The 19,161-nt window shown below is 46.0% G+C and overlaps 1 protein-coding gene across 1 annotated transcript in view; it reads left to right on the top strand.

Moving 5' to 3' along the window:
- Nucleotides 1–2,733: 2,733 nt before the first annotated feature.
- Nucleotides 2,734–19,161, top strand: part of SEMA3D (semaphorin 3D) — a 107,391-nt gene continuing 90,963 nt past the window's right edge. The window contains exon 1 of the mRNA XM_026713118.2: nt 2,734–2,951. The gene's annotated coding sequence lies outside the window, so the exon portion shown is untranslated. The remainder of the gene's footprint in view (nt 2,952–19,161) is intronic.

Below are 19,161 nucleotides of genomic sequence, written 5' to 3'. Positions count from 1 at the left end.
TTAGCTCAACTGTTCTGTACTAAAGCTCTTGGTGCACTGAAACTGCAACTCCTCTGCTTGTGTTTTGCCTTTGGAAGAGATTTCTTATCAGGTGGGGAGGGGGAGTCGAACTCCTGAGCATCAGAGCATGTTAATAATAATAATGGAAATACTCTAAATGCTCTGATGGTCATTAGAAAAACCCTTTCTTAGTGAGCCCCTAGAAGCCAAGAGGCTTCTACGGGACAAATGTCAAGTTTGTAGGCTTTGCGGTTCTGGAGATTTTGTGATGCTGCATGAGGGGTATTTCGCTTTTATAGAGAGAGAAGATTATAAAGCGAGTTAATTTCCTTCCTATTATTTCATTAGACCAAACAAAGGGGCAGAGAATGAGTTCCTCTCTGCCTTTTTCTCTCTATCTTTTTTCCTCTTCCCCCACTCTGCTCTCTCTGTCTCTCTCTCCCTTCATTTCCATCGCTTGTAAATCTTCTTCTGGGTTTCTAAGGTAGGGGGGAAAAACCTAATTCGAAAGGTGCCAAACCAAGTGAATCAGCAGCCCACCGGTGCAAATCAAACATGGAGCATGCCTTCCAGAGCTTGTCATAATTCGTTTTGCCTCCTTCATGCACGGAAAGCCCACAACTCCTGATGTTTAGATAAATTACAAATACAGGAGGGAGTGAAGCCCAGGCAAACCTTTGCCTCCTTCATGAGTGCGACCAATTTCACGTTAGTAATCCTGGGCCGTTCCCAGACCGGGTGACTTAAGATTCCAACTCCTGGATGTACTTATTTACTTAACTGTATTTGTAGCCCTGGATGGCGCACCGCAGAATTGGAAGCTGCAAAGCAAAGTTTATTTTATTCATTCGTTCCATTTCTGTAGCCGCCCAACTCAACCAAGTGACTCTTTTTAATAATAAAAGCGACCAATAGTCTCTTTTGTGCAGAGATGGACAGCATATAAGTGTAATAAATGAGAGAATCCCTGGAAAGGAAAATACTCGTAATAGTCCTGCTCCCACTCTGGTGCACCAGGGCTGAAGGCTCCATTGGAGTCCAAGAGGTTGCAGAATCCTAGGATGGGGTGAGTACTGTGAAGGCTACCACAGGGGAGCTCTGGTCTGGGAGGCCCTGGGGATTCCTGGCCAGGGCAGGGAGTTGGAAGAAAAGTCCTCCAAGGCCTCCAGCCTCCTCCTTCATCCCAACCCAGAGAAAAAGGGGAGGAGGGGGAATCCTCTGTCTGGGGCATTTGCAGGAGAGCCTTCCTAGGGAACACAGGGTCCCTTCCATCTCTATTTATTTATTTATTTATTTATTTTTGTCAGTTGCTTACAAGATAATAGATATAAGTAAAAACATAGTTATGAGTACATGGATACATATAAGAAAAAAATATATATAAAAGAAACAATAGGACAGGGACGGTGGGCACGTTGGTGCGCTTATGCACGCCCCCTACAGACCTCTTAGAAAGGGGTGAGGTCAATAGTAGACAGTCTAAGGTTAAAGTTTGGGGGGTTTGGGGAAGAAGCCACAGAGTCGGGTAGAGTATTCCAGACATTGACCCCTCTGTTGCTGAAGTCGTATTTCCTGCAATCAAGTTTGGTGTGGTTAACCTTGAGTTTGTATCTATTGTTTGCTCTTGTGTTGTTATGGTTGAAGCCGAAGTATTCGTTGACAGGTAGGACATTGCAATGTATGATTTTATAAAGTACTAAACTTAGATCAGACTGAAGATGGCGTAATTCAAGGTTTCCTAGGTCTAGAATTTCAAGTCTGGTGGCATAAGGTATTTTGCAACGAGTAGAGGAGTGGAGAACTCTTCTTGTGAAATCTGTCTGGACTTTCTCAACTGTGTTAATATCAGATACATGGTATCGGTTCCAGACTGATGAGCTGCATTTGAGTATTGGTCTAGCAAATGTTTTGCATGCTCTAGTTAGTAGTGCCATATTACCAGAGACGAGCACCCAGTCTAGGCCTCTTGGTCATATTCTACAGGGGCTTGTCCCCCACCCCAACCATTGCACCAGACTAACTGAGCCCACTGGCACACTGAAGATGCGTTAAGGTCCAATGCCCATTCTTTGCATGATGGGAGTTGTAGTCCAACCTCTTAGGAAGGCTCCCAGTTGACCCCACCCAAGTGCCCGTGGGCTTTCAAGCGGTGCCTTGTGACCGAGCCCCCCCCCCTCCTTCTGGCAGGGCCCGGAACCTGCCTGCTGCTCGGTGCCTGCACCCTCCTTTCCTCCAAGGGGGCAGCAGCAGCGCCTAGGAAGGCTGGGCTGGAGGGAGTAACGGGGGACCGGCAGGTGGGTCACGGGTGGGCCCAGGGGAGACGGCGGGGCCCCGGAGCTCAGCGCCTCCGCCTCCTCGCGAGGAATCCGCCCCCAGCCCCCCAGGAGCGGCGGCGGCGGCGGCGGCGGCTCCCCCGGGGCGGCAGAGCGGAGGCTTCCCGGGAGCAGCGGCGGCGGAGACCCTCCCTCCGGCCCCACCTTTGCCACGCGGGGGGGGGCTCCACTCTCCCTCCGGGGCTTCTCCGCAGAAGCTCCGACCCAGGCAGCCCGCCCGCCCGCCCGGAGACCCCGCCAGGTACCGGCCCCGCTCCCCACCGGACGCCGTCGGTGCTACCGCCGGGCAGGACTTGCCAGCAGCCTCCCGGCCACGCGGGGCTGCGCCGGGGCGGGCCGGGGGCGGCCGCCGCGCGGGGAACTTTCCCCAACTCCCAGACCCGCCCCGGCTCGGCAGACTCGGCGGCGGAGGAGCCGCCCGCCCCGCCCGGACGGCCTCGGTCCGCCCCCGGCCGCCGCCAGGAGCCGCCGCCGCCGCCGCCGCCCAGAGGGAGATGCGCTCGGTTGCCCGAGGACGCGCGCGGCCCGACCCTCGCCCGCTGGAAGGTGCGCCGGGCTGCGCGCCGGTCTCGGGGGCTCCGCTTCCAGCTCCGCTCCCGCCGGCCGAAGGCGAGTCGGGTAAGCGGGCCGTGGGGATGCGCGGACTGGTCTCGCTTGCGGGGAAATGCCCGCCGCTTCGGCCCGAAGCGCGGGGAGGCTTGGGGGGCTCTGGCGCGCCCGGGAGCGCCGCTGTCTTGCCAAGGGGACACAGCCACGCGGGATCGGGGGGGGGGGGCGGCCCTCTCCGGGGAAACTGAGGCAGCGCCAAGACCGTGGGAATAACGGGGGAGAGAAAATCGACCGAGGAGCGGCTGGTCTCCGCTTTGCACGCCTTTTGCCCTTCTGGTTCGGCTCCTGCGCCTGGGTCTGGGGCGACTCTGGCTGGACCGGCAAAGAGGAGGAGGAGGAGGAGGAGGAGGAAGAAGAAGAAGAAGAAGAAGAAGAAGAAGAAGAAGAAGAAGAAGAAGAATCACCTCCTTGGGTGGATCACCTTCCAAACGGGGAGTGGGCGAGTGCAGCCCAGAGCCCACCTTCTGCCCACGGAAACCTGCCTCCCTGGGCTTCTTCCCATCCAGCCAAAGCCTCTCAGCAGCAGGTTCATGTCCTGCTGGGTGAATCCCCTGATCCGTTTCCTTAAGAGCCGGCCCCTCCAAATGGGCCGAGGTTTCCTTCTGGGCTTGCAGCCACTCACTCAGGCCTGCCCTGTGCCAGGGCTGCCCTCTGGGGTGATGCCAGAGGGTCTCCTTACGGGATTGGGCTGATGGGTGAGGGCTGGAGCCCTCCTCCTTTAGTGTTGAGGAGGATACCTGGTCCTCTCCTCCACAGTGACATCACCGTGTAGAGTCCCACTAAATAGGGAGATGGGAACCTTCACATCTGAAGTCAAGCTAAACTTCTCCTTATCTGCATCAGCGTTACTGACCGGAGGGTTTTTCCTGCTCTTTTGGCACCAGCTCCAGGGGACCCACCAGGGCGGGCTCAAATAGCTGGGAAGACCTTCCAATGCCACTGGGGGGGGGAGGTCCTGATTCTCACCCACCAGGGCTAAGTGGGTTGGGCAGGTGCGATCAGCTCAGGTGGAGTGACCGGAGAGCAGTTCCCTCCATCTCACACCTAGCTGGGTGGCAGCCTCAGCCAACTCTACCTGAAGACCAGGAAGGACGAAAGGGGGTTAAGGTTTGGGTGGGCACCGTTGGGAAGAAGGAAAGGGATCTTTGAGGAAGGGGAGGGGCACAAAGCAGCTCCATGCGGAAGATACTAAGAGATGGGGGCAATTTTTTAAAAAAACGTTGTGTAAAGTCATGGGATTTATTTCCGAATGAAGGGAAATTGCTCCAGTCTGGGAAGCTGGATCCCGAAGCCCATTTACTAGTGGGATGAGAAAACTGGGGTGGGACAGAAATACGGAGGGAGCGCTAAGGTTTTTAAAAGCTGTTTTGGTAATATTTCTTTTCAAGTGATGCTCGTTCAAGATTACCGGTGGAATACAAAGGCTGTCGCAAAGATTATGAAGGAAAGGATAACTTGGCTACACCAAAGTTTCCCCCATCTGAGCTCTTATGCCTTTGTGAGATGGACGGACCCCTTTCTCTTCCCGGAAGTCACGTTTCCCCGTCCATTTTATCCTCTGAACAAACTTGTCAGGAAGAGGAAGAGGGAGAAATCCTCCTTGGGCCAAAGCCACCCAGACAGATCCCACCAGAGAGATCTTGGAGTTGGTCTGCTCCATGCTGGTCTTGCCCTCTTACCGCTAGGCCACACTGCCTCTCACTGGAGAGCTGGACAGGAATTGGGCCCGTTGTATCTGGGGAAGGCCCAGGCTGGGAAGACTATTGCAATTCACCACCCACCTTTCCAGCCTTGATTTTCTTCTTCACCTTATAATATTGCAACGTGCGATATGACATTATTGTGCGCCCCTTTCTCAGGAAAGGAAAAGGGGGGCAGCCTCCCTACCTGCCCTTCCAAAGGGGCGTTCAGTGGAGGGCAGAAAGAGAAACGGGGCCCTCAAGCCAGGGAGGCCACTCATGGTGAGGTCGAAGCCCCGTCTTGTGCGGCTTGAACCGGGCAGAGCCTGGATCCCACCATGGCCGCCTCCGCCTGGCTCGCTGGCCCGTCTTCTCTGGAGGCGCCTGGTGTGGCACAGGAGATGCGGCTGAGGAAGCGAAGGCGTCAGAGGTACGTGGAGCCCTTCGCCTTTAAGCGAGACATCCAAAGGGCGCGGCATCTTTGCTTGGACGGTGCCGTCTTGGCTCCACTTGGCAATTCTCAGCGGTTGGCATCTGAAGGGCTCTTGAAGCCACGTGCAGAAGGGAGGATTTAGGCGGATTCATGAAGGCAGGGCTCCCCAAACCGGGCCACTTTAAGACTACGCTGGCTGGAGGATTCTGGGAGTTGAAGTCCACAAGTCTTAATGTGGCCAAGTTTGGGGAGCCCTGCAATTAGGGCGACGAAGGTTGCATCAGGGCCAGGAGCCTCCACTGCAAAAGTCCCCCTTTTCCCCTGCATTTACGCCACCTGCTTAACCTAGAAATTGCAGCTCCTGAATCGGCTACATGTCATTAGCAGCGGCCTTTAGTTATGCTGCCCCTCGCCTGGTTTTCTTTTCCTTTTGAATATGTGTGTCTCACGTGGGTTGCGCAAGCCCGGCCTCCCCAGCTGGCCGGTTTGTGGTTCAGTGTGTGATGTGTAAAACAACATCCTGGAAGCCAGCAGGGCAAAATCCTTCCAAGAGTTGGATGTGGTGCAGAGCAGAGCTTTATATTAGATTACAATTCCAGGGGAGGGGGAGGGGTTCTGGGATCCTCCTGTCAGATAACATCAGATAATCAGAGTTGGAAGGGACCTTGTAGGTCATCTAGTCCACCCCCACCCCCACTGTCATCAGGCTGAGGGGTCTTTGGTGCCTTTAATTGGTCAGTTTTTAGCACATCTTTCTTTCTTCAAGAGGTGGACAGGCAACTGCCTGGTTGAAGCAGCAAATGTTCTCCCGAGTTTGTTTTTCTTGCTGGTCTCAGTAGCTCTTTGATAACAATAATAAGCCAACCTTGAGTTCTGGCTTCATGCAGGGACAGAGATCAGCCCTGATTTGCATGGAGAGAAATTACGACAGTCTGCCCAGCCATCACATATGGCAGCAAAAAAACCCTTTTTAAATACTGTTTGCAGTTCTCTGATTAAAAGAATCTGAATGTAGAGCTAAACTTACTATGCAGCAGGTACAATGTGGGGGAATTTATGTTTGAAAGTGTCTCTGCCAGGAAAATGTAGGCTAATCAACCAGGAATATGCATCACAGACATTTCCCCTACTTAACATAAAATTCAGAATGACACTCCCCCGCTCCCAAAAAAAATATGAAGCATTTCCTGGGAGGCCAATCTGCTCTGTGTTTGCGTTCCAGCTTTTCAGGTATTAATCCAACATTTGAAAGTGATCTTAAACTTGTAAACCTCCGTCCAACCTCATTTTATCCTGATTTTGCCTGTTCTGTTACATTGCCAGAAGATTACCTCTCTTTCATTTAAATTTTCTGGGCACTCTTGATAAATGTTATTTGCATTATTTGTTGAACAATCAAGATGAATTTATTTCCCTAAAAGTGGCAACATTCTTCAACATTATGTGTAAGCTTTGCCTGAAGATGATTGCCAATAGCTCTTGTTGTTAGGAGATAGTTTTATGTAGTTTGTTTAATTGAACGGACTTTTATTTTATCAACAAAGTTTCTGTCTATTTGTCCTATCTGCTTTGCACTGCAACTTTAATCTGCAGCCTACGTCTGAAGTTAATTGTTCCCGATTAAGGATGCTTTAGAAAGAAAGGGTAACTCATTGCTAGCTACTTAAAACTTTTGCACTCTGCATTTATGTTCCTATTTTGTTCTCTCTCACTCTCTCTCCGCCGGCCCTCCATTTAACCATCTCTGCCGATCTATCATCTATCCATCTACTGTAAATTATATGGATTAAACTCTCTGTGTGCACAAAATGTTGTGATTTCTTCCTCCCCTAGTTTTAGCAAAAATCTTGGACAAACTTCTGTCCTTCCATTATTTTTGTTTTGGTTGGAGATGATTGAAGAATTTTGATCCTTACAAATGACCTGCTTGCATCTCTTCGGACTCATATCCAGATTTGAACGCAACCATCTTCTGATTTCTCTGCTTTTCTGTCTGTCACAATCGAGTTTATTTATAATTGAAAGGTTTCTGGGGGCATGTTAAACCTCACTTTTTAAGACAAAGTACCCGTGGATTTGAAGCACAGAATGTAAAACTATAAACTGGTATTGGAGAAACATGCAAAAAGTTACACGGATAAAAGATTTCTACTAATAAAGGAATGTTTAAGGTCAACTAAACTTTAATCTAATTTGGGTTTAGGGAGAAATCCATTAATATATTTTTTTTCCTCATTCTAGTCTCCTGGTTTGTGTGTGTGTGTGTGTGTGTGTGTGTGACTGCACGTACCTTTTACATTCACTCTAAATTTCTGTGCAGGTAACATTTGGCAGCACCTTTTATCGCTATTGTTCAGGCATAAGCAGGGAAACAGAGATCGTACCGTGAAACCAGAGTTTGCTCTCTCATCTAGGTTTACAGCTCTCTACAGTATGAAAGTTGGGAAGTCCCTGTTCCCAGAACCTGGTTTAGCTTGACAGCGCTCATGTTTTGTTCCAGTCTGACCAGTTGGGTGGTTCGGGTAGATTTAGGGGGATTTAGTTGTGAAATCAAGACAGGTGTGGCCTTTCTTTTACTTTGCCTACCTGGATGCCCCTTTTTGCCTGGTCTGGCAAGAGGGTTGAAGAAGAGAAACACGGGGTCGGTGGGAAGGGACGTTGGTGCTCTTGTCCCAACCCTGCATGGATCCTCAGGACCACCTAAGACAAATGGACATCTCACCTTTGCTGGAACACCCACCCACCCTGATGGAGCACCCATGACTTCAAAGGGACAGGCTCTTCCACTGCTCAGTGAGATGTTTCTCAGCCTTGATCACGGTAAGATGAGTGGCCTTCAACTGCTAAAGCAAAGCTGGCTGGGGAATTCTGGGAGATGAAGTCCACATATCTTAAAATAGTCAAGGGTGAGAACCACTGGTGAGTGGCTCTCGGAGAGAGGAAAAGTTGAACTCGGATCTCCCTCTGTAACTGCTTCTTCCCACTGCTTCCTGTCCCGGCCTCTGGACCGTTATGGAGAAGGAACCCACCCCATCTTCCATGTGGCAGCTCTTCCACCTCCAAAGACTTCTACCGGGGCTCCCCTCAGCCCCTTCTTCTTTAGGCAAAGCATGGCTGGTGCCTTTAGTCATTCTTCACAGGACTTGGCCTCCAGAGGTCTGGCCATCCTTGTCATTCAAAGCAGCAACCTTTCTTCACTCTCGGTGCATCTTCTGTTTCCAAAAATGGATCCACCTCCTTTCAATTCCCAATCTTCCCTCCACCCGCCTGCCATTCTGGATGACATTTTGGTATTTCTGGACCCAGAACTGTGCAGTAATTGAGCCACACAATTCTGCTTTTTAGTGCTGCTGCTCTAGAAATTTTTCCTTCATGGATTTGACGCTTTCCACCTGCATGAAGTCTTTCTTTGCATCAATGAGCGTGCTGAGCAAAGCACATTTTGCTACTCTGAAAAACGTTCAGCGCCTCTTCGTCAAAATGCATCTCTTCACATGCACTAAGGGTGCATCCTCAAATAAGCTCCCTGGCTGTGGGTGTTTGGCAGGTAAATCCCCCTTCAAGAAATCTGCGTTTCAGCTGCCGAATTCCACAGCTGAAGAAGCATCGTTTCTGTCCAGATGCAAGCCTGCATTTCTAGGGTTTAAAATCACAAGCAGTGGAACGGTTTCCAAGTCTCTTGGTAAATACAGGCACATGACTTCAGGAAGCAGCTGTTTTGCCAAAACTGACCAGGATTTTAGAAGATTTATTTATCATTTGCTGAGGGTGGAGGCGAATGGAGGGGTTGTGATTTATTCCAAAGAGGGGGAATTGTTGGATTTCCCTGGATATTTTAAGCCCACTTGTCTGTTTTCGTTTTAGACTCTGCAAACTGTGTATTGATTGCATCAAGGGAAGAAAAGGGAAGGGAAGGAAAAAAGGGGGGAGGGGGCTGTAGCTGGAAGGACATAGGCAGTATGGTTTCACTCTGTCCCTGAGTAACATTCCTCAGCTATTACCACAAACTCGTGCTGATAAATGTACATAAATGAATGGAGAAGAGGCCACTCTGTGGAATGGAAAGGTTTCATGCTTTTCCCTCGTTTACCCTCCCACATATCTTGCTTTTCGTTTGGATCCATCGACGGCGGATGGCAAGAGGAGGCAGCGGGGGGAAAAAAGCAACATCGAATTCGGAGGAGCGGATTTCAGGGAATCTCGCTGGGTTTCCTGGTGCTGCAGAGCTGCAGGGAAATTGGTTGGTCGCTGCTCTTCCGTTGCTTTTAGCTTCCAGTCCGCAGCCCTGGCCTTCTCCGTTGGCCTTCCATGCAAGCCAGGAATAAGCTCTTATCCCCCTGAACCTTTTCAGGACCAGCCTGAGCCCACTGGGGGCTGCTGCCACCTGCCGTAAGGAGCCCACAGCAACTCTGGAGGGAGTGAAGCAATAGGGCGTATTCCCTTGAAACGGAGCTCAAATCCCTGGTGAATTCAGGACTTGTGGCTTTCTTCGAAACATTTTCTCCCTGTTCCCCAATGTGGCCTACACCATTGGGATTTCCTCTTGGTCTCCCATCCGAGGGTGTGCCAGCCAAGCCTTCTTTAGCTTGCTGAGGTCATCCCAGCTCAGGTTGGCCACCTTCTGTGGAGTAATCTGCTCCTTTGAAAGGCAGGGGTGGGGTGGAAGCTGAGACTTTATCCGCTTGAAAGCAAGCTGTGTTTTTGCGATGACACATTCGCACGTGGGAAGCGTGGCTGGTCTTGCCAAGAAGAGAACGTTCTTCCTTTTCCTCATGTCACGTGTTCTCTACAATGGGACCGGTCCGAATTCTGGTTGCATCTGATGGGATCGCTCGTGAGCTTGCCAAACTCGTCCGCTTGTTTTAATTCAGGGTCAGGTTTTCTTTAAGCACTCTGATAAGACTTTTAATTTTAGTTTTCCTGGCTTGTCTGGGTTGATTTTCAGTCCTTCTTGGTCGCCCCTTTCCCCAAATGCAAAGAATTTGAATTCAGGACATTTTCTTTGCTAAGCAAACAAGAGAGAACCGAGCTCTAGGTTAGAGGGACGCATTGGGAAGAGGATGATGATGGATGGTGAGGATGTCCTAAGCAGGTGTCTTTCTCATCTGGACTAGGAGACTATACTAAGAGCGAAACTTGTTGGATCTGTTTGGATTCAGTTTGATTTCTCTCCAAAACTACCCCAAGAAAATCAGAACCATTCATGTCTCTGTGAGCGGACTTTCATCTCCCAGATAATAGCACATGGGAGAGAAGGAATGAAGGACCAGGAAAAGGGAGGAAAGCAGAAAAGAAAAGCTGCCAGAATAATCAGCTGCAATGCTGCCTGTGGCTTTGAGAGGGAACAAGGCATGGTCTGTGGGAGTTTTTTGGCATGTGAACAATGAACAATGAAAATAGCTTTGTTAACACTCTTCCTAGGATTAATATGCCTGTTTTATGTTATCCCCCATCCGTTCTGCCAGGAAAGGTTCACAAAACCTTTGCTGAAATCTTTATCTGCCAGGGCCTCCTGTTGCTTAGAGGCTGTCATCATTACTGCTCTTGTGACTATTGTAATAAAGTGAAATAAAGAATAATAAAGGTTCCCCTGGAAACCCAAAGGAGGTTGCTGAAAAGTTAATTCCAAACAGAACAGCGTTATTGTCTGCTCACATTGATAAAATTTAAACAGCCATCCTAAATTTACCTCTTGCAAATTGGAATATATATGTGTGTGTTTGTGTGTGTGTGTGTGTGTGTGTGTACGTTGCCTCACTTTTGAACAATTTTCATGCACGTTTCCCAGAGTTGATTGCAGAACAGTTTGCTCATTTATGGAGGACTTCTAATGTAGAACTTGGTGTTCAGTTTGGGATGAACTGAATTTTCAGCAATTTTACAGCATATTCGTACAAATCCTCACCATGAGTCATAATTAGGCATGTAACACGTACCTTCAAATGAATTTGAGTGTATTGCATTTTTAAAATAATAATAATGTGCTGTGTGAAAAAGATAAACTTCTTAAGTTGAGGTTGTTGTTTTTTTTAACTGATTTAATTTATGTGGTTTTCCATCTTGTATAAGCAACTCTGGGTGGCTCTTGCAATTCAAAACATCAATATGATAGTATATACATACATACATACATACATACATACGTACGTACGTACGTACGTATGTATGTATATATGTATACATTTAAATAGGAGTTTGATTCTTGATGGTTGCATCCATGCAGTTATCCCAGCCATACTCTGCTATTGTCTTCTAATGGGAGTGTTGTTGTTTTTTGGGGTTTTTTGCTCATTTGTTTCCTTTCCTAGTCAGTAGCCTTAAAATCCCCAGGTGGTTCCCTAATGCAATACCAACCTGGACTGGCAGTGCTTAATTTCTAAGGTGTGCAAAACTTTGTGAGGTCTGACAGTGCTGACCTTCCACCCCTCCCCCCCCTTCAAATCCCAGTTCAGTTTCACTGGAAAAGTTCTGTGGTGGGAACTGGCAGTTCTGGCTGGATTGGAAAAGGGCCCCGCTGCACGAGAAGGTCAGGATGTCTCACTTGCAGGTTTGATGTCTCCTGGAAGGACACCAGGCCCTTTGGGCGAAGCTGGAACAGCTTGTTCTCAGGTTGGGATGGTTTGACCACAAAATGTTTGGCACCACTTCAGCATGGCTCGAATCTGACCTCCCCACACGGCCGGCCAGAGAGACACGCCTGAAAGAAGAGCAAAGAATGGAGGCAACCCGGAGGTGACGGTGGCGCTCAGGACAACTCAAGAGCGGCTGTGTGTAGTTTCTGGGCAAGATCTGTGGAATTTGTCCATATTTTGATCTTGCATTTTATATTTTGAATTGTATGCCACATAGTAATGTCTTATTTTAATTGTGATGCTCCTGACACAAATAAACGGCTAATCCCCATCTCCATTATGGCACGTCCTTCATGATAATCCTAGAACGCTTTCTGGAGAACTGTTTTTCTCAAGCCTTTACGGGCAATTAGTGTAGAGACTCTTTGGATGGCATATATATTAAATCAGTAAATAAACTCGGGACTTGCATCAGTTTGACCTTCGGAGGGACTAGACCTGCACCTGTTTTTCTAAATTGTGCCTCGGTCGCTTTTTTTGTAATGATAGGCCAGCTTACAACCCCATCAGGAAGCAACAATTTGCTGACTGTGGAAGCCCACTCGCTCTGCTTCACAAGCTTAACCTAGTTAACGGAGCTTGGGGAGTTGCTTTTCAGGTGGCTTTGTTAAGATGGCTAGACTAGATGGGAAGTTTCATTATATGGAAGGAAGGAAGGAAGGAAGGAAGGAAGGAAGGAAGGAAGGAAGGAAGGAAGGAAAGGAAAGGAAAGGAAAGGAAAGGAAAGGAAAGGAAAGGAAAGGAAAGGAAAGGAAAGGAGTTGTGAATACATAATATTTACAATTATAAATATTAAAAAGGATGAGGATTTAACATGATAAATCATGATGAAGGCTGGGATGAATAAGCAACAGATGTGGGAAAAGATCAGAGAGGAAGGAAAGATTAATAACCCATTTCAAAATATGCTCAATCTTGGAACTCAGGTTTTGCTGCTGGAGAACAGGAATCCTGGATCGGTACAGAAGAGATTGAGGGTTGATCATTTGGCAAAACCTTTCTGAATTCCATTAGATTGTCAGGATGAAGAAGCCTTAGGGATAAAATCTTTAAACTTCGATCCATATTTTCTGAGATTTGGGGGTTTTTTTTCCCCTCTTGGTGGGGGATTGTACATTTGTGTGCTTTTGTGTTTTCGAAGTATTTTGACCAAGATCTTGGCTCAGGAGACAAAAAAATAATGAAAAAAAAATGGTTTTAAACTGCGTATTCCTATGCGATGGATTCATACACAATGGCCCCTCTCTCTGCTCCCTCTGCGCTTAAGAATGCAGATTATGAAGATCTGGGTGGAATTGTGGGTGGAGACATCTGAAAGCAATCTGGAAATAGGCAGATTCTTTAAAACCAGGATTTGGGGGGCCAAGAGGGATTCAGAAAGGCAGGCTGGCCAGCCCTCAATCGGTTCCCCTGCATGCATTGGAAAGATTTAAATCTTTTCCACGCTTCTGTTACCCTTCACTTTATTTAGCGCTACCGTTTCTGTGCTGCGTAAAATCCTGTTTGCTCTTTTATTTGTTCCCGTGTATTTTGCAGCCCTCGTGCCCCGGCCTCGCTCCTTCCCCTTCCCACCTGAAGGCCAGGCCAGATGACAGGTTGCCTGCATTCAGGAGAATCCAGTGTAGCATTTTTCCCTGTAGGATCTAAGGAAGGAGGGGAATTGGCTGGTTTTCTGCTATGCACATAGATCATAGGGTGATTGGATCGGATCTTGGAAAATCTGAGTTTCCATGTCCCTGCAGAGACTTGGAAGAAAAAGCAGAAGACCATAAAGCAGATTATTTATTGCAAAAACCCAGTTTTTACCAACCTCTTTGATAATTTTGTAAGTTCTTTAATGCTTTGTTTCTTTTGTACAACAAGCAAAGCATATCAGGATGTAAAAACTGGGCATTTACTATCTACTCATGGGGTACAGTACGTACCTGCTACTGGGATAGTTACTGTGCAGTTCTAGATGTTCTGAAGGAATAGGAATAGAAGGAGGGACATGAGTTGGGGAAAAAAATTTTTCTTAATGATGGATTGCTCCATTGTTCTGACAGGATCCCTCTCTCAAAGGGTGGGAGAGCAGTTCCGCTCTCTGATGCCTCCATCTTTGCAACTTTCCTTTTGTACTTTGACCTTGACTCCTTCCCTTGCTTGGTTTCTGCTCCTTAGTAACGTTAGCAAGACAGCAAAGCCAATGGATTCCATGAAGGACACCAGGATTTTTTAAAAATGTTGCTGTTGACAAGATTAAAAAGGGCGGAAATTTATGTGCATGGCCCAGTTTTCTCCATATCTGGGAGGTCCATGAGCACAGCAGCTGCACGGACTGGATCCTTTTGAAAATAGGGGTAGAGTGAAGAAGGCTTCATCCTAAGAAGGCAGAAGACCAAGGATGACCTGTGAGAAAATCCCCTCTTGAAGTTCTCCCTAGGGGTCATTTGGTTCTTCCAAAGGAATGGAAGGTAATTGGCCCAACCTGCTAACAGTCTGTGATGGATCTCTTTCTCGAATAAATTGTTGGATAATGGAAATAATGTTTCTTTGTTATTTTTAGTATTTTTGCCCTGCAAACTATTTTTATGGGGAACATGCTGTCTTGGTTATGGTGGTAATCCCCAAACCGTCTTCTAAAACCTCTAATTTCCCCAATATGTTTTTATACTCACTCTTCTGCTTATCCTACCATATAGAATTGACATATGTTTGAGCAAAGTTTCTATCTTGTTCCTTCCCGCCTTCCTTTCCTTCCTTCCTTCCTTCCTCCCTTCCTCCCTCCCTCCCTCCCTCCCTCCTTCCTTCCTTCCTTCCTTCCTTCCTTCCTTCCTTCCTTCTCTCCCTCCCTCCTTGTAGCACCTATATAAATCATTCTTCTTTCAAATAATGAATATTTTTTATCATAACTAAGTTTTTGGAGAACACAAGTGAATCAACTTTATAGCATGAAAATGTTTTTAGGCTACTTAGAAGGGTGCATCAAGTAACTGCAAACTTATCATTTAACTATCTGAAACAGCATGTTGTCCATTTCTTACAAGCCAGGGATAAAGGTCTAATGATTGTGAGAGCCTGAATTTGCTAAAGATTTTCTCTTTGTGATGCTAAAGAAGGCATTTCCAGTAAAAATTGTGAAATCCAATCGTTGCTAAATTGGGGCTGGCATTGAATGTTACAAATTTGCTAAAGACATAGCATTGGGTAGTTTTGTGCTGTTGAGTTTGTGTTTGTTATTGGTTTGTTGAGAAGTATGCACATTTTAAAACAGCTTTTATCATAATATTTCAGAACTAAATGTACCATGAAATCAATGATCCCCTTTAAGATTATCGAAACAAAGCCTAACCAACCCAAAAAGTCCTACAAAGAGATGAAATGTCATCCTTTCCTTCTTCTGCATGAGGTAGTAATAATTGGTGGAAAGTTGACTTATTGGCCTTTCACACTTCTGGAGTCTTGTAAGAGCCCAAGTGTAGATTTGGCCATTCAGATCAATTTCACTTAGTAGCAGATTGGAGGCCAGCGCAGCTTCTGCAGACCATGGACAATGTGTTTCTAATAAGTTGCCACAAAGAAGAGGAAAGCAAACATTAGAGTCCTAATTGCAAAGCCTTCAAGATTTGGTTCTCCCCCCAAGGCTTTGGGGCCAGGAGGTTAATCAAGCTCTGACGGATGGCCTTGTTTACTGTAAGCTGGAATTACTGTTGGAAACCTCGGACATTTATTGTTTGGCTTGTTTTAATTATTTAAAAGTTGTATCCTATCCAGGAACACTGCTGTGAAATGAGAGGCAATGTATAGACATGGATATGGACATAACTGTTATGGAAGTTGGAGCTTATTAGCAATTGAATCGTTGTGCCTGGGCTATCTCTGTTCAGGAATGACTTTAACTCAAGGAACCAGTCAGAGCATGAACAACACAACGCTTGCCATGGGAACTGTTTGGGTCTCCACTGAGGTTCCTAGAGGTTAAGAAGACCTCTAGGCCATGCACCTTCCCCTTCAGAGGGACTACCTCTAACTGATATGGATACCTCTTCTTTATATTAACCTGGTATAAAAATATTACTCTGTATAAATTGCATGGAGTTTACAAAGTTAGTGGAAATCTCTTGAATATTATTAGTGCTGATTTGAACAATCAACTTTGAACTATTGTGGATAGCTCTTATTTATAATAATCTGGAATAAATGGATTATTCTAGTTGCTTGGTGTTTAAAAAATTAGTGTGAATCTCCTGCATGTGAACTCAGCATCACCAATACAACGGGGATCATTTGGGGGGCTTCTTGCTGTCTGTTTGTATTCATGCCAGATTCAGTTTGTTCAAAGTGTAGATTGAGCAAAAATACTTGTGTCATTGATTCGCTCCAGCTGGGCTCAAGACCAGCACTGTATTATTAAGAAGTGCCAAGATTGTGTAGACTTATTACCTGTGTTGGCCATGCTTATAAACAACTTTGCCATTTGTCTTACGCTTCACTAATCTATTTAAGCCGTGCTCTCAAAATTCCAAGTTTGGAGATATATATATAAAGAGTTTGAAATGGCTATTGTTTACATGGCAATAAACCCAAATTTGCCATTAAGTGTTTGTTTGAAAGGAAGGAAAGCGACACCTGTTTTTCTCGTGGTTTTTCCGTATGTCACCAGACTTGAAACTCTAGACCTAGAAAACCTAGAACTGTGCCACCTTCGGTCCAATCTAAATATAGTATATAAAATCATACCTTGCAATGTCCTACCTGCCAATGAATACTTCAGCTTCAACCATAACAATACAAGAGCAAACAATAGATATAAACTCAAGGTTAATCGCACCAAACTCGATTGCAGGAAATATGACTTCAGCAACAGAGGGGTCAATGTCTGGAATACTCTACCTGACTCTGTGGTTTCTTCCCCAAACCCCCAAAACGTTAACCTTAGACTGTCTACTATTGACCTCACCCCTTTCCTAAGAGGCCTGTAGGGGGCGTGCATAAGCGCACCAATCGTGCCTACCGTCCCTGTCCTATTGTTTCTTTTACTTTTTCTTATATGTATTCACGTATTCATAACTATGTTTTTACTTACACCTATCATCTTGTAAGCAATTGACAAACCAAATAAAAGAAAATAAAAAGTTCTGGAAAGTTACAATATAGACAAAACAGTTCCACCATTCCATTGTATGCATTCAAGAGGCGTCCCCTCTTTTCAAAGCGTCCAGTGAAAATCATTCTGTACATATGCTGAACATAACTTTTGTTGCATGGATTGAGTGTTCCAGTTTACCCAGACGGGGTCTTCAGTACCTAATGTAGAAATCTCACCCGCGGAACCAAATAGCACCATGGGGTTCCCGGGTGACATCTTTGTTGTCGAGGTGAAGTCTGCAGCTGTGGAAACACACAGGTTTCGTTAACACCATTTTCAGATACCGTCACTGAATTGCAAGGGGTTGTTCTTCTCAGCCATGAAAGATAAACTGGGTGCCAAGATATTCTAGGCTGCCCTGGAAGCAAATGTGAGGATGTCATTTTAAAATGGAGTTGGTAAAAGGACCATCAGGATAAGCATCAAATTGTGACAGCCGAGGAATTCTTAGCAATTGTTCACTTTGGGGTAGAATTTGAGAATTCTGCAGCCCTTGTTGAAAAGGCTTCCTAGGGAGGTTTCACAAACTTGAGTTTGGTTGAAGGATGGATAAAGGAGAATATTTGTAGCTCAAGGTTGACATGAGGGGTCCTTGGTGCTCTCTGAGCTCGGACGTTTTCTTGCAGACATTTCATGACCCAAAGTAGGTAACATCATCAGTGCTAGTAAGGAGTATGGACTTTGCCATCAGTTTGTATTCTGGTGATTTGCCCCTGTCAGTTTTGGTGGAGATTGTCTCAGAGATTATTTGTGTGGGCTGTTTACCGATGGCTCTTTGACAGCTCCTTGATTGGCGTATTGCTTACTTGATTGTTGGTCTGAAGTGGACCTTGGAGTTACTCTATGCTGATTGGTGATGGGAGAGAGGCTGGAGTCTTTTTGTTCTCTTTTGGGCTGGTCTCTTTTCCATAGTCTATGGATGTTGTTTATGTTTATGTTGTCTCAAAAGTAGCCCAAATCTTGCAGGATTTTTACATTGTGAATCTGATGATGTTTGGCCTTTATTGTATGAAGAGCTGATCAAAAGGTTTTAAGAAAAATCTTTCTAGAGTGGGAGCCATCATGCAGCCATGTCTGCCATTGAAAAGCTGGCCAACTCATGCCCTGAATGAAGCTTCTGTTTCCCACAAACATAATCCTTCTGGTCTACAGCCCAGATGTGTTGGGTTTTATACCTTGTGACTGAGCTCTCTGTTTTGCTCAGTTTGCTCGTTTCTGGAAAGACAGAGATGAACACCGAAGATGGCCCAAATATTTTGAAAATGATAGTTGTTTATGGTCAGTTGGGTTGGCTGGTGGTTGAGACAACTGATTGACTGAAGCACAAGTGAGATTTTCACCCACCCCAGAAGCCCCATTTGCAAAGATGCTTCAGCTACTTCTGTGATCTTTGGGAAACTTCCTGAAGTGGATTGTGACAAGCTCCACCTGGAGCACATGTGGTCCATGCCAAAGACTCTTTCCAGGCAGGTGGATCGATCCCGCTTTAAGTTAAACACACATTTTCCATTTGACATGACCAGAGGAATTCTGAAGGGAGACATGATTTTATTGGCAAACATTCATGCCATTTAATGCGCTACGAGGGGAGATTTGTTTTATATTAAGGCTATCAGCCAAATTGCACGCATTTTTACTGTGAACTCTGCCTAATAGAAGAAATCTTAATTCCTCTTTGCATTGTCCAGATGTTCAAACGTTACCTAGATAGTTTCCTTGGGAGTAGCTAGGCCAAGTTAGTAAGGCTCGAGCTAGCTGGAATTGGGGTGGAAATCCCTTTCTGAGAAGTCTGCTTAAATAGATCCACATTTTTGACTGAAATAGGAAGAAGATGCAAAGAGACTCGGTATATTAGTGCATCTTAAATGTATGTATGGGAATAATTAAAGTACGGAGAGTTGTTCAAGTTGAACACTTGAACAAAGATATTTCCTGTTAAGCAAGAAGTATCTGTACATTGAAGTCCACTTGGATCATTTGCAGAGAAGTTAATATTCTAATACCCTCAGAGGTAAATGCTATTAAGTTCAGTTTGACTTATTCCCGGGTGCCTAGAATTGCAGGTGCTTATGAGAAGAAGACAGCGTGCCCGATACGTGGAAAATATTCTAAGAATACATTTGGTGAAATATAATACAGTGAATAATTACTCTGTTATAGGAGGAGCAGTTTTTAGAAAAAGGCAGAAAGCAGTCATAGTGTTGTTAAGTAATGTTGATACTATTGGTTTTTTTTCTTTTTTTAAAATTTTAAGTACAATTTATTGTTGAGTGCAATTTTCTGCTTGGCATTTTTAAAATTATCCCAAGCCTCCTTGAGTGTTTATACAAACAGAAGATTGAGGTAT

This window comes from Pseudonaja textilis, chromosome 5, assembly GCF_049901715.1.
Source record: "Pseudonaja textilis isolate UNSWEBS1 chromosome 5, rPseTex1.2, whole genome shotgun sequence".
Classification (NCBI taxonomy): Eukaryota; Metazoa; Chordata; class Lepidosauria; order Squamata; family Elapidae; genus Pseudonaja; species Pseudonaja textilis.
The sequence above is the reverse complement of the archived record's forward strand: the minus strand, read 5'-3'. Positions and strand labels throughout refer to the sequence as shown.